The sequence below is a fragment of the Mus caroli genome, unplaced genomic scaffold (genome assembly GCF_978045245.1).
Source record: "Mus caroli unplaced genomic scaffold, Mus_caroli_1 scaffold_15, whole genome shotgun sequence".
NCBI classification, from domain to species: Eukaryota; Metazoa; Chordata; class Mammalia; order Rodentia; family Muridae; genus Mus; species Mus caroli.
Window position 1 is genome coordinate 9,564,482 of NW_028227270.1, and position 14,714 is coordinate 9,579,195.

The 14,714-nt window shown below is 42.0% G+C and overlaps 1 pseudogene; it reads left to right on the forward strand.

Moving 5' to 3' along the window:
• The first annotated feature begins 3,755 nt into the window (after positions 1 to 3,755).
• Positions 3,756 to 4,422, forward strand: LOC110308299 (small ribosomal subunit protein eS8 pseudogene; annotated as a pseudogene).
• Positions 4,423 to 14,714: the final 10,292 nt, after the last annotated feature.

The window sequence follows — 14,714 nt, forward strand, 5'->3', positions numbered from 1 at the left end:
AGGAGAGGAGGAGGAGGAGGAGGAAGATGAGGAGGACAAGGAGGAGGGGGAGGAGGAGGACGAGTGGGAGGAGGAAGAGGGGGGAGGAGAAGGACAGGGCGGGAGGAGGAGGAGGAGGAGAAGGAGAAGGAGAAGGAGAAGGAGAAGGAGAAGAAGAAGAAGAAGAAGAAGAAGAAGAAGAAGAAGGAGGAGGAGGAGGAGGAGGAGGAGGAGGAGGAGGAGGAGGAGGAGGAGGAGGAGGAGGAGGAGGAGGAGGAGGAGGAGGAGGAGGAGGAGGAGAAAAGAGGGGGAGGGAGGGAGGGAGGGAGAGGAGGAAGGTGGTTCATCTATATCTCAAAAGAGCTTTGGTTCCGAGGACTCCTCTGAAGCATGAAGGCTCCGGAGAAGAAGAGATGATACCGTAAAGTCCAGGAGTTCAGCCAAGAAGTGCTGCCTGGTCACCGGGGGGAAAGACCCACACGCCTTTTCTCTCTTCTTGCTATTATCGTTTCTGCCGCTGTGTAAATGAGAACCAAGGCAACTTAAGTTAGAGGAAGAGTCCCTGAGTTCTTACTGTGGGCAAAGCTTTGAGATCTTGCCAAGGAGGACACAGAAGTCAAGACAATGATAGGAAAAGGACAACGTGAAACAGTAGAAACCTCAGCAGGGACAGAGCCAGCAACAAGACATGGATCATGGAAGCTCCCCAAAGCATCAAACCTCCCCCAACCTCGGTCGCCACCCCCGACAGACTTCTGTTCCCTGGCTGGAACACGGGTTCCATTCCAGAAATGGCTCCCACAGAAGGCGTGGCTGTGAGGAGCCTCTCCTGCTACAGTGCAGTATATCTGGGCATCACGTGCACACCACTGTTGTGTGAAATTTTCCGCTTCTGCCGAAACAAAAGAGGCTCAGAAGAAATGATGCATAATTGTTTTCAACCAGGCCGTCACTCCTCCCTCTCGGGACTTCGCTGTAAGCTCCATGATCTTGAGAAGGCCTACATTCAACAATCAAGTTGTGGTTTATCTGAATGGGACCTGGCCTACTTTCAGTTGCTGTCATATGAACTTCTTAGGTCCCCCTCCCCTTTTTTAAGATTTCTCAACTCTTGGTTTCATACCTTTCTTCTCTCCCCTTCACTGGTTACATATGTGGGGTTTGGGGTTTTGTTCGTTTGTTTGAATGGATTAAGTTGATTGGAAGTCTTCCAGTAATATTAATGGTTCTCTCCTGTGATCTCTAGAAAAGTCCTCTTTCTATGATGGTGAATTTACAGAGTTGCTGTCTGATTTTAATAAAATCACTTGTGTTTGCAGCTATTCCCATTAACAGATACAAACATTCCTAAGCAAAGCATAAAGATTAAAAAGTTTAGGCTGGCCCGGCGTGGTGGCGCACGCCTTTAATCCCAGCACTCGGGAGGCAGAAGCAGGCAGATTTCTGAGTTCGAGGCCAGCCTGGTCTACAAAGTGAGTTCCAGGACAGCCAGGGCTACACAGAGAAACCCTGTCTCGGAAAAAAACAAAACAAAAAAATGTTTAGGCAGGAGCTAGCACCTGAATAAGTTCTTCTGCATACACAGCAAATCACATTTTATTGCTTAGTCAACAACTTACCATTATAAATGTTACAGGAATGAAAGTATAAATACTTTTGTTTTGATTTTATGGTCATTTGGTTGGGTTTTTGTTATTGTTTGTTGTTTTTGAGACTGGATCTTGCTCTGTGACCCAAGTTGGCCTGAGATTCACTCTATAGTTAGCCTAGGCTGGCCTTGAATTCATGACGGCCATCCTACCTCTGTTTCCTAAATGCCAGGATTACAAGCATGCCCAGCTGGCATTGTCTTATTTTTAAAAAGCATGAAAACACTTGGCAATCTTAAAGAAAATTCCAGATCTCAGCACCAGATCAGGACAAGGGCGTGGTTCCTACACCAGCAAACATGGTACCTTAGAGCTGTCCCTGGGACATGATCTACGTTAAAGCCAGCATCCTTGGGGCTTCTTGATCTCGACTGTCCCCTCAGCATGCACTATAAAAAAAATGGTTCCATCAGCACCACCAGCAATTAGAAGCTCTTAGCTATCATAGTGTGTCGGACAATCCATAGCCAAAGGTAAGCACCACCCAGTCCAGAGCTGCAGGGACGCCAAGTGCCAGGAGCAAAGCAAGGGTTTCTCCACTGTTCTGTTGGAACACTAGACGTTTCTGAGGTTCAGAGATCACCCTGTGCAGGCAGCTCCCTTCTGCCTTCCAAAGTGCTTCCTGGTCACATGGTTCTACCATTCCCACTGGCAGACTTATTTCCTTTAACTAACTTTAGAACACTAATCGGCTTGAAGACATTACAGTCTTCTCTTATCTGCTAACTCAAACAGACTTATTCTACAGCACCTGAAGGCTTCTGTTGCTTTATAATGTTCTTGTGTGTGTGTGTGTGTGTTTCCTATCATGTTGTTCAGAGGCATATAGTATGAGTGTGTGTGTGTGTGTGTATGTGTGTGTGTTTCCTATCATGTTGTTCAGAGGCATATAGTATGAGTGTGTGTGTGTGTGTGTGTGTGTGTATGTGTTTCCTATCATGTTGTTCAGAGGCATATAGTATGAGTGTGTGTGTGTGTGTGTGTGTATGTGTTTCCTATCATGTTGTTCAGAGGCATATAGTATGAGTGTGTGTGTGTGTGTATGTGTTTCCTATCATGTTTTCAGAGGCATATAATATGAGTGTGTGTGTGTGTGTTTCCTATCATGTTGTTCAGAGGCATATAGTATGAGTGTGTCTGTGCATATGCACATACATGTGTGCATCATATATCATGAATAACAGAATGTATTTAACAAGTGATTTTGACGGAAGTCCCAGGAAATTCTACACGAATCTCAGCTCAGGATTCTCCAACATACTGGTAGGGCAAATTTGGGTTCCTCACTTGAGAGCTTTAATATATCACAGAAGGTGTTTTGCCCACCAGAACCCAAGATTACACCTGGTCTTCTTAGGCCTTTCTAGACTAGCAGCTGAGTTGTTTTTCAAACAGTGTCGCACTGTGTAGCATCAGTTAACCTGGCAGTCAATCTGTAGACCAGGCTGGCCTTAAGCTCGCAGAGTTCTGCCTGCCAAGACACGCAGCATCATGCTCAGCTGTGTTTCTTTGTTTTGATACGGAATCTTAACCTGATGCCCAAGCTGGTCCTTAGCGGGTGGATTTGAACAGCTTCCTGCCAGTCCCAGCTTCCTAAGCAGTAGGACTAAAGATATATCACATCACCCAACTTTTTTCCTTTTTAAATATTCTTTCTCTTTCATTTTCTTCTTTTCTTTCTTTCTTTTTTTTTTTGCCACAAACATTTTTCAAAGTTTATAGTTTGATGAAAAAAAAAATAAAAACGTTCTTGACTCTTTATACACATGGAAGAAAATACAATAGAAAAATGACTACAGCATCTATGAAACTACAATATATTACAAAGGAGTTATAAGAATATATGACAGAAAATTATTTCCAAAACATAACACTTAATAATAGCACAAGACACACAGTAGGGTACAGTGTGTGTGTGTGTGTGGGTGTGTGTATCTCTGTCTTGTACATAAAAAGCAATACCAAATAACATATAGTTACACACACACACACACGTCTAGGCAGGCAGAGAAAAAGTATAGAGGGAATTATACCATGATACTTAGAGTGATTTTCTTCAGGGAAGAACCAAGAACAGAGATCCAAGTCAAAAGATGAGAAAGAGCTCTTTCCAGCCAGCGCCGAGTGATGGGCATCTCTCGGGACAATTGGCACAAGCGCCGCAAGACCGGGGGTAAGCAAAAACCCTACCACAAGAAGCGGAAGTATGAGCTGGGACGGCCCGCTGCCAACACGAAGATTGGCCCTCGCCGCATACACACAGTCCGACTTCGAGGAGGCAATAAGAAGTACCGTGCTCTGAGATTGGATGTGGGGAACTTTTCCTGGGGCTCTGAGTGTTGTACTCGCAAAACAAGGATCATTGATGTTGTCTACGATGCATCCAACAACGAGCTTGTCCGCACCAAGACCCTGGTGAAGAACTGCATCGTGCTTATTGACAGCACGCCGTACCGACAGTGGTACGAGTCCCACTTTGCACTGCCCCTGGGCCGCAAGAAGGGGGCCAAGCTGACTCCTGAGGAGGAAGAGATTTTAAACAAAAAACGATCAAAGAAAATTCAAAAGAAATACGACGAAAGGAAAAAGAATGCCAAAATCAGCAGTCTCCTGGAGGAGCAGTTCCAGCAGGGCAAGCTTCTAGCCTGTATTGCCTCACGACCAGGCCAGTGTGGCAGAGCAGACAGCTATGTGCTCGAAGGCAAGGAGCTGGAGTTCTATCTGCGGAAGATCAAAGCCCGGAAAGGCAAATGAGCCTCATGCATAGTGTAATAAAGGTGTCTGCTGTTCTAAAAAAAAAAAAAAAGATGAGAAAGAAGCTACAACCTTATATGTTATGTGTAACTTATACAACAAAAATGCAGACATATTATTTGTATAACCAAAAATTAGTACATAGTTACCTATAAGTACATTTCAACAGAAAGGGATTCTCTGAATTCACAAGAGCTGCTTTTCTTCCTTTCTCTCTTTCTTTCTTCCTAACAATGTATGTGATATGTGACACACTGTAGAGTGACATCCTGGATGTCACTAAAACACATTTATTTTGGTTTTCGCTTAGATTATCTAAGTTTTTTTTTTAATGTGAAAAAGGTGAGCCAAACACAGGTCTCTTCTGGTAAAAATTCCTACAAATATCAACAGAAAGACCTTTACATCCAAATCACTCTTGGGTGTATGCGCTGGGTAATTGGCAACTTGACACAGCCTAGAATCATCTAGAAAGAGTCTCAATGAGGAACTAGCTAGATCAGATTTGTCTTGATTACTAATTGACTTAGGGAGACAAGGCCATTATGAGTGACGCCATTCCCTAGGCAGAAGGTCCTGAACAGTAAAAGACAGAAAGAAAGCTAGCTGAGAGCCAGCAAGCAAGTAAGCCTGGATGCATTCATATCTCTGTTTTTACTGTGGACATGACGTGACTGGCTGCTGGAGTTCCTGCCTTGACTTCCCCTCAATAGTGGCTATGACCTGGAATTATAAGCGGAATAAACCCTTCCTCCCCTAAGTTGCTTTTTGTCAGAGGATTTCATCACCGCTACAAAAATGAACCAAAACAGCATCTTAAGGCCCTGCAGTATTCCATGAAGCTCAGGATGAAAGAACTAGGAAAAGATGATGAGAAAGTGAGAGGCCTACAATAGTCAGAAGGCAACTGGATGACAGTCAAGGATGAACCTGAAGACAATGTGGACCACTGGCTTCAGCCATCTTGAGTCCCACAAACACACACAGGTCAGGGATAGAAGAAAGAACGCCACACAGCTTAATGCACACCTGTGAAATGGGAAGTGTCACATAGTCACACTCTTCTGTCAATACCAATCTCTTTTTTTTTCTCTTTTTTTATTTATTAGGTATTTTCTTCATTTACATTTCCAATGCTATCCCAAAAGTCCCCCATACCCTCCCCCCACCCACTCCCACTTCTTGGCCCTGGCGTTCCCCTGTACTGAGGCATATAAAGTTTGCAAGACCAATGGGCCTCTCTTTCCAATGATGGCTGACTAGGCCATCTTCTGATACATATACCAATCTCTTTACAGCAACGTTCGCTTCGTTTTAAGTGAACACATCCAGGTATACCTTGGGTCTCAGAAACATACTAGAAGCCGACATCCCTTCAGATCATCAAGAGGCCTTGGGATATGTAGAAGTCTTGCCTGCCTGACAAACCTTGTGGAGAACCAGTTCTCATTTTAAATGAAGCCATCTACAAAACAAACTGGGCCACATCTATCAAAATGCCAAGGGGCGTGTGAAACACTCACAGACATCAGTGCCAGGTCAGTGAGGCTTAGATTTGTGTTCCAGAGGAAATTCTGACAAGAAGGGTATAGAACAGACATTATAAGAAGTAAATGCGTTCCAAGTTATGAAGAAATTCTCCACATGCTTGCTTTTTATACCAATTTTTTAATCACTACACACACACACACACACATGCATGTACACATACATGCACACACACACAAATACACACACAAATACACACACACACACATGCATGCACACATATGCACTCGCACACACACACACATTTCCTGGTACATGGACATTTGAAAATAAGATTTAAGCACTTGATTCTGTTTACAAAGAAGACAAGTCATTTCTCAGACATTGCATGGGAAACACAAAGGTTTCAGAACCTAGCAGGACCATGGAAATGTGGGGACTTTGTTTTCTAAGATGCATTGACTTCGGCAATGCCAGGCGGGTGGAGCACTCAAGCTGTCTCTTGAGCTTCTCCATAATAGCGCCATTGTGCATTCTGTCTACTCAAAGTTTAATGAGTTTTAATATTACCCCTCCAAGCCAGGGAGTGCCCTGTATCCACAGAAACATCCTTATGAATCGGAACAGAAGTGTCTTACTGACTTTCCCCTGTTAGATAGAATCTTGGTTTAAAGAGCGCAATGGAACATTGCATTGCGTAAGAAGACAGACCCTGAATTCTCATCCTTCCAACATGGCCTAGTTGTTCTTAAGCGCACTGTGATCTCTACCTAAGGTCAAATGGGTTGGCAGTTTGGGCAAGCATGGAAATACAAATGGGAAGGGGGGGAAAGGGGTGTGGAGGGGAGAGAGGGGAGAGAATTTGGCTCAGAGCAAGGGAAGTGTTGTTCCTCACATGCACAGGACCTGCCAGAACAAATCACTATGGACTGCAGGGATCTGAGGAAATCAGCAGAAAAGGACTTACAACCTTTCTTCGCCGCCCCCCCCCCAAACAGAACTACATGAACACTAAGGCTTTGGAGACCAACGGCTCCCACATCTCCCTCCACCACAAGGTACAACATGGAAACTGCTAGACCCAGAGAGATCTGAGATCTTTGCCTTTCATCTTAGTGTAGCTAGGCCAGCAATTCAGTCCAGACATACTCCTTTAATGACTTCTTTGCAATTATTTGATTCCTATTTTTGCATCTGTCTCCTGGCAGATTGGGTTGTCTGTGACTGCTCAGCTGGGCTTGGGGACCGTTGCTCATGCTCATCACAGGGTATTGATTTTTCACTACCCTCGACAGCCACATCTCACGTACTCCTCCTCCCAGTCCCACAGCTTTTCTTTCCCTATCTTTATCCCCTCCTCTTTTGACTTCTTAGCTGTAACATCCATATATTTAAAAATTAAATATCTATATCCCAAACTTTCCCTACCCCAACTTCAGTGATTTTCTCTTCTTTTTCCAATCAGATCTAATACTGAATTTTTATCTTCACCCAGCCCACTTCTCTCCCACATCAAAAGCTTATTACCTAAAATGGGAGTTTATACCATGCCGTTCTTCAAGGAAAACTAATATAACTTCATAATATAATACAGCTTCTCAAACTGTTATGTAAAATTCTAAGGGTAGGACCCACTACCAAACTCTCCTTAGGAAGCTGGTATCACCCTGGTACCCAAACCAGACAAGGATGCAACAAAAAAAGAAAATGATAGACAAGTCTTCCTGATGAACACAGATGTAATGTGCTTGCCAACCAAATTTACAAAACACATCAGTATGGTCATTCACCACCAGAGATGAAGAGATGGTACCACATATGCAAATTAATAAATGTTACAAGTTACATAAATGATCTCAAGGACAGAAATCCCATGGTTATCTTAATAGATGCAGGAAAACTTTTGACAAAATCCAACATCCCTTCATGTTAAAATTTTGGAAAGAACTTAGAATAGAAGGAACACGTGTCACCAAAATAAAAGCTATATATGGCACACCTATAGACAACATTTTATTAAAAGGGGGAAAGCCTCATAGCATTTCTTCTATCAAGAACAAAAAAAATTGTCTATATTTTTGCTTTTATACAATTTGTTACTGGAAATCTCAGTTAAATCAATAAAACAAGAGAAGAAACTAAACAGGAAAAGGAACACATAGGAAATAAATCAAAGTATATCTATCTGCAGATGACTTACACGTGAGACACTGCAGACTTCACCTAAAACTGACAAACATGCTCAGAAAAGTGACAGGATTCAAAATTAACATTCAATAATCAGTAGCCTTCCTATATATCAATGACAACCATAGCATTTAAAAAATCAAGGAAGCAATCATTCACAATATCTTTTTTTAAAGACCTTGGTAGGTGAAGGGATTGCTCCGCAGTTAAGGGAAATTATTGCTCTATCAGAGGACCTGGGTTCAATTCCCAGCATCCACACGCTCATGACCATCTGTAATGTAGCAGTTCCAGGGGACTAATGCTCTCTTCGTTCCTGTGGAGGCACTAGGCACACATGCAGGCAAAACATTCATACACAGGATATAAAAGCAAGTGTATATATTTTTTAAAAAATTAATGCCTTAGAATAAACTTAACTGAGGATATAAAAGATCTCTATATGAAAACTGAAAAATGCTGAAGAAGGAAACTGAGGAAGACACAAAGGGTGGAAAGACCTCCCCAGACAAATGAACTGGTAGGTTTAATACTATGAAAATGACCATCTTACCAAATGCAATCTACAGATTCAATAAAATCTCAATTAAAATCCCAGAGGCAATCTTCATGGAAACGTTTAAAATCTTAAAGTTTGTATGTAAGAACAAAAGACCCTCTATAAAGACAGCAATCATGAGCATAAATAATACTGTGGGAGCCATTACCATACCTGATTTCAAGTTATACTAAAACCGTAGCGATAAAAACAGCGTGATACTGGTATAAAATCCGTTAAATAGACCAATGGACTAGAATAGAAGCCAGATAAATATAAGGTCATGAGACTGCAGCCACCTGATTTTGACAAGGATGCCAAAAATACACATTGTGGAAAGGAAAGCATTATCAACAATTGTGTAGAAAAACTATAAATCTACACACAGATGTGTAGATCCATATCTCTCACCCTGCACAAACCCGAACTCCAGATGGATCAATAATAATACCCGAAATAATACTTGAAACTCTGAGGCTGCAGGAGGTGGGGGGAAGGAATAAGATCTAGGCATAAATAAGAATTTTCTGATAGGACTCTAATTTTTCAAGAAATAAGGCTTATAATTGACAACTAAGCCCTTGTGGCATTAAAAAGATCTTGCTTAGCAAAGGAAACTGTCAATTGACTAAAAGGGCACCCTAAAGAATGGGAAAAAATGTTTGTGGTGATATATCCTGAAGCAGAAACTTTGCTTTCTTTGGAAAGTCAGTTGTGTCAGATGGTGTTTTCCTGAAGCAGACACAGGTGAAAGGGTGTTTTGCTAAAGCAAGCACGTAAAAGGATGAGTGATAAAGAATTCTTCGCTAACACACATTATTGGTTCGCCTTCCATTGTGTTGCTGAGCTCCACTTGTGGTGACTTCATAGAAAGAAACACACCAAAAAACCTCCTGGTTTGTTCTGGAGACTTCTTGCCACTTTTGCAGACTTGGGTCAATGGGCAGAGCGAGGTCAGCTGATACAGACTCACCTGGAGTTTTGCTAAGACAGATTGCTCCAAAGAACAATTTCTAAACAGGTCCACTTCCCCTGTATCCTAATACTCTTTCTTTTCCACTACCTAGTAGTGGGCTAGAAGGGAGGTTAAAGCATTTAAGAACCTTTATTAAAAGTAGGATTTGAAGAATTGAAGCCTACAATATCCAACAGAGGGTTAGTGTCTATAATATACAAGGAACTCGAGAAAGTAAGTATCAAGAAAACAAGCAACAAGTCAAAATGGGGCCTATGGCCTTGAACAAGTTCTCAAAAGAAGCTAATAATGTGTTCGGAGTATTTGACATCATTAGCTATCAATGCAAATTAAAACTACCCTGAAATCCCACTTCACTCTAGGCAGATTGGCTGTCATCAAGAAACCAAGCAATATCAAATGCTAATGAGAATGTGGGGAAAGTGGAACCCTTGTCCATTATTAGCCACTATGAATGTCAGTCTAGAGCAGCAATTCTTGACCTTCTTAATGCTGCAACCCTTTAGTACAGTTACTCACTTTGTGGTGACTCCCAAACACAAAGTTAGCTCATAATTGTAATTTTGCTACTCCTATGAATTGCAATGTAAGTATCCAAAAGGCAGGATATTTGTTATTGTAAAAGAGTTGTTTGACACCCCCCCCACACACACACAAAGGTTGAGAACCACTGGTCTAGAGTCTCTCTAAAAGCTAAAAACAGAACTATGGTCTGACCCAGCTATACCACCCTGGGGCATATACCCAAGGAAGTTTATATTCTATTATGGGAACATCCACATCTATTGTCATTCTATCCAATAGCTAGGAAGTGGAAACAACTTAGATGTTCACCAACAGATGTAAGGAGGAGAAAACCTGTAGTGCATAGACACAGAGAATATTGATTAGCTGTAAAGAAAATGAAATAATGAAATTTTCAGGGAAATGGATAAAACTAGGGAATATTATTCCAAGTGAGATAACTCAGGCCCAGAAAGATACATACTACACATTCTCTTTCTCATCCAGTCCTTGGTCTTGAATATTTAGCTTTGTATATTTAACTTGAAGTGTCAGAAAAGAGGTCAGAAAACCAGAAAGGGTTCATGGGGGTGCATTAATGAACAAAGGGGACACTACTGGGAAATAAAGATTTAAGTGAGGGATAGGAGGAGAGGAATAGGGGACAGGAGGTGATGGGAGGGGTGAATAAATCTAGGAATATACAGAAAAACCTTAGCTAAACCTACTACTGCATAAGCTTCTTGCTGTTGTTGTTGTTGTTGTTATAAGACATTTAAGTGGATATACTTTGCATGAGTAGACACTGATGTCTGCAGAAGACATTTTAATTTAATAATTCATGTCTTCTGAATCATTAAATGAAAATCTCAGCTCCAGGCATGAGACAACCTCTTCCTATCAGTTACTGGTCAGGGTTGCCCCACAGGCCTCCAAAACAACACTGGCTCTTGCTACTGCTACTGCTACTGCTACTGCTACTGCTATTGATTTTGCTTTTGCTATTCCTATTGCTATTGCTATTGCTATTCTATTGCTATTACTTGTCCACCACAATTATATAGTTAAGATCCTGTTGTTGAAAACATCACACATTTTAGTTGCAGGACACTGAGAAATCAGTCTTAAACTGACTAGGAAACTTCCTCCTTGATGTCTAACTTTCATAGTAAGAAGGTATTATGCAGTCCACCAGAAGAGAAAATTATCAATAATCTCACCCTGTACTGGACACTGCACATACACTACCATACCAACCTGCCAGGGAAGGGGTTTTTGTGTCCTAGTCAGGGTTGTCATTGCTGTGATGAAGCTCCACGACTGAAATAAACTTGCGGAGGAAAGGGTTTATTCAGCTTACACTTCCACATCATAGTCCACCACTGATGGAAGTCAAGACAGGAATTCAAGCAGGGCAGGAACCAGGATACAGGAGCTGATGCAGAAGCTGTAGAAGGGTGCTGCTTACTTGCTCCTCATGGCTTGCTCAGGCTGCTTTTTTATAGAACCAAGGATGGCTCCAACCACAATGGGTACATCACTAATTATGGAAATGCGCTATAGGCTTGCTACAGCCAGATTTTATTGGAAGCATTTTCTTTTTTTTTTTTTAAAGATCTATTTATTGATTATATGTAAGTACATTGCAGCTGTCTTCAGACACTCCAGAAGAGGGCGCCAGATCTTGTCACGGATGGTTGTGAGCCACCATGTGGTTGCTGGGATTCGAACTCTGGACCTTCGGAAGAGCAGTCGGGTGCTCTCACCCACTGAGCCATCTCACCAGTCCCTGGAAGCATTTTCTAAATCAAGGATCCTCTTCTCTGATATCACTAGCTTGTGTCAGGTCGACATAAAACTAGCCAGCACAGTGTACCTAATGGTACCATACCGGCATGAAAGTTCGGGGATAATCAACTGCTTTCTTATTGGCCTGCTTCTGTCTATCAGATGGAAGAATCAAGAGACTATCTATACTATTAAGAGAATATTTTGCTTCAGCTGTTTACATTGTACCATTTCCTCATGTAAATCTATTTACCTTTGGAGGGAATTGCTATCATTATCCTGTTTAGAGAGAAGACTGAGCCAGCCTGATGGCCTGTATATGCCTGTAATTCCAGCTACTCTGGAGGCTGAGACAGGAAGATCATTAGTTCAAGCCTTCCTGGGCTACTATGTGAGTTCAAGACCAGTCCTGGCAACATAGTGAGATTCTGTCTCAGAATATAAAACAGAAAAGAGGATCTGAGGATGTAGCTCATTGGTAAAGCAATGGCTTCACATGCACGAGGCCCAAGTTCAATGTCCAGCATTGCAATAATAACAATAGTAATCATACATTTAAAAATAAAGGACTATGGGTACAGCTCAAATTAAAGCACTTTCTCAGCATGTTTGTAAGGCCCTGCATTCAACCCCTGGTACTGAAGACAGAGACTGACAGGCAGACAGACAGACAGACAGACAGACAGAGACACACAAAGAGAGACAGAGACAGAGAGAGACAGATCAAAAGAGAGAGACAAAGAAAGAGAGAGAGACATAGAAGACAGAGAAACAGAACAGGGAGGCAGAGACAGAAAGAGAGAGAGACACACAGAGAGAACAAGAAAGACACAGAGAGAGAGACAGAGAGAAAGAGAGAGAGACACACAGAGAGAAAGAGAAAGACACACAGAGAAAGAGAAAGACAGACAGAGAGAGAGAAAGAGAAAGGCAGAGAGAGAGAGAGACAGACACACAGAGAGAAAGAGAAAGACAGAGAGAGACAGAAAGAGACAGAGAGAGAGAGAGAGAGAAAGGCAGAGAGCAAGAGACAGAGAGAAAGAGAAAGACAGAGAGAGAGAGACAGAGAGAGAGAGACAGACACACAGAGAAAGAGAAAGACAAAGAGAGAGAGAGAGAGCCTCCCCACTCTCTCGTCTTGCTTCTTCCCCACAACTCTCATTTCTTTTTGCTACAACATAGATTTGCTTTTTATACATATCTGACATTTTTATTAATTCTTTGAGGGTTTCATACACATATAAAATGTTATTTCTAATCACACTCACTTCCCATCCACCTAACTCCTCACAGGTTTTATTTACTTTGTATCTGACCCTTTTCACATGTCAAGTGCACAGGAGAACAGAACTGGCATTGTTTGCTGCTGTTTCCCCAGCACACAAAATACCTGGCATGGAGTTAATACTCAATAAATATTTGCAGAATAAAAAAAAAAAATTAACAAAAGCTGTCTCAGGCTGCAGAGCTAGTAGTTGGTGAACTCAGTCTTTGCTCCTAAGACTGAAACTCTCAAGCCTTCACTTTTATCCACGTTGCTGTCATTTGAAGTCACTTAGTGTCTTCATGTGTTACGGCTTCCAACACAAAGGAACACAAACTAGAAATGTATTTCTCGGGATTCTGAGAGTTTGAGACGTTTGTGAGCCAGGTGATTTTTAAAAAAGAAAATGGCATCTGAAATGAGAGTCTACTTCCCGGTCCCTAGGTGACGTCTTCTTAGTGTGCCCTCACATGGGACAAGGAGCGTCTTTCTTAGGCTACGTGTATGAAACAGAGAGCACCACCTGAGAGGCCTCAGCTCTCAAGGTCTAAGGCTGCACTGTCCATCACCTTGGGGACTGGGATCTCAACATACAAGTGGAGGGGGGGGGGGCTTGCAAATAAGCAACCCCTCACATTTACTGAGATGAGTAATCCCTACTCTTTCCCAAGGATTCATCTGATTTCACATCAAAGTACTTTGCAGGAATTCCAGGCTACCCTGGCCTTTCTCTAGTTTCTCTTTGTGTGAGGACTATGTTATTAGTCTATTGACTTGAACACCACAGAAGGACACTTGGATCAGAGTCCTCAGATGAGGTTCTAAACCCATCCAACAAGGCACCTGAGGCTGAGTTATCTCACCTTTGTACATCTCTGCAAATTTATCACCACAGATATTCTGTTTGACCCTAATCATTCTTCATCCCTGGGGCCAATATTAATGACAGGACTCCAAAGCATAGCAGAAGTCTCTGAAACCAAACTAATGCTGATGAAGTTGAAATTATAAAATAACTGCATATGTTATAGCTAAGATTCCATTCCTACCCTGCTAAACCAAATTAACAACATCAACAACAAAAATAGGACATTCTCAGTCATCAATGGGAGGAGAGGCTCTTGGTTCTGTGAAGGCTCTATGCCCCAGTATGCCAGGGCCAGGAAGCAGGAGTGGGTGGGTTGGTGAGCAAGGAGGGGGGCAGATGGGGGGGGGTTTCAGAGGGGAAACCAGGAAAGGGGATAACATTTGAAATGTAAATAAAGAACACCTTTAATCCCAGCACTTGGGAGGCAGAGGCAGACAGATTTCTGAGTTTGAGGCCAGCCTGGTCTACAGAGTGAGTTCCAGGACAGCCAGAGAAATATAGAGAAACCTCGTTTCAAAAAAATAAAAAATTAAAAAATAAAAATGAAATGTAAGTAAAGAAAATGTCTAATAAAAAACTAGGACATTCTCTAAGAAAACAAGCATTAACAGCAGGGCTCCCTCGAAACAGCATGGTTACCCTTCTGTGTTTATTATTTTATTTTTATAATGGAAAACCCACTGTTTTTTAAACATTTAAAAGAGTAAAACAAATGCATC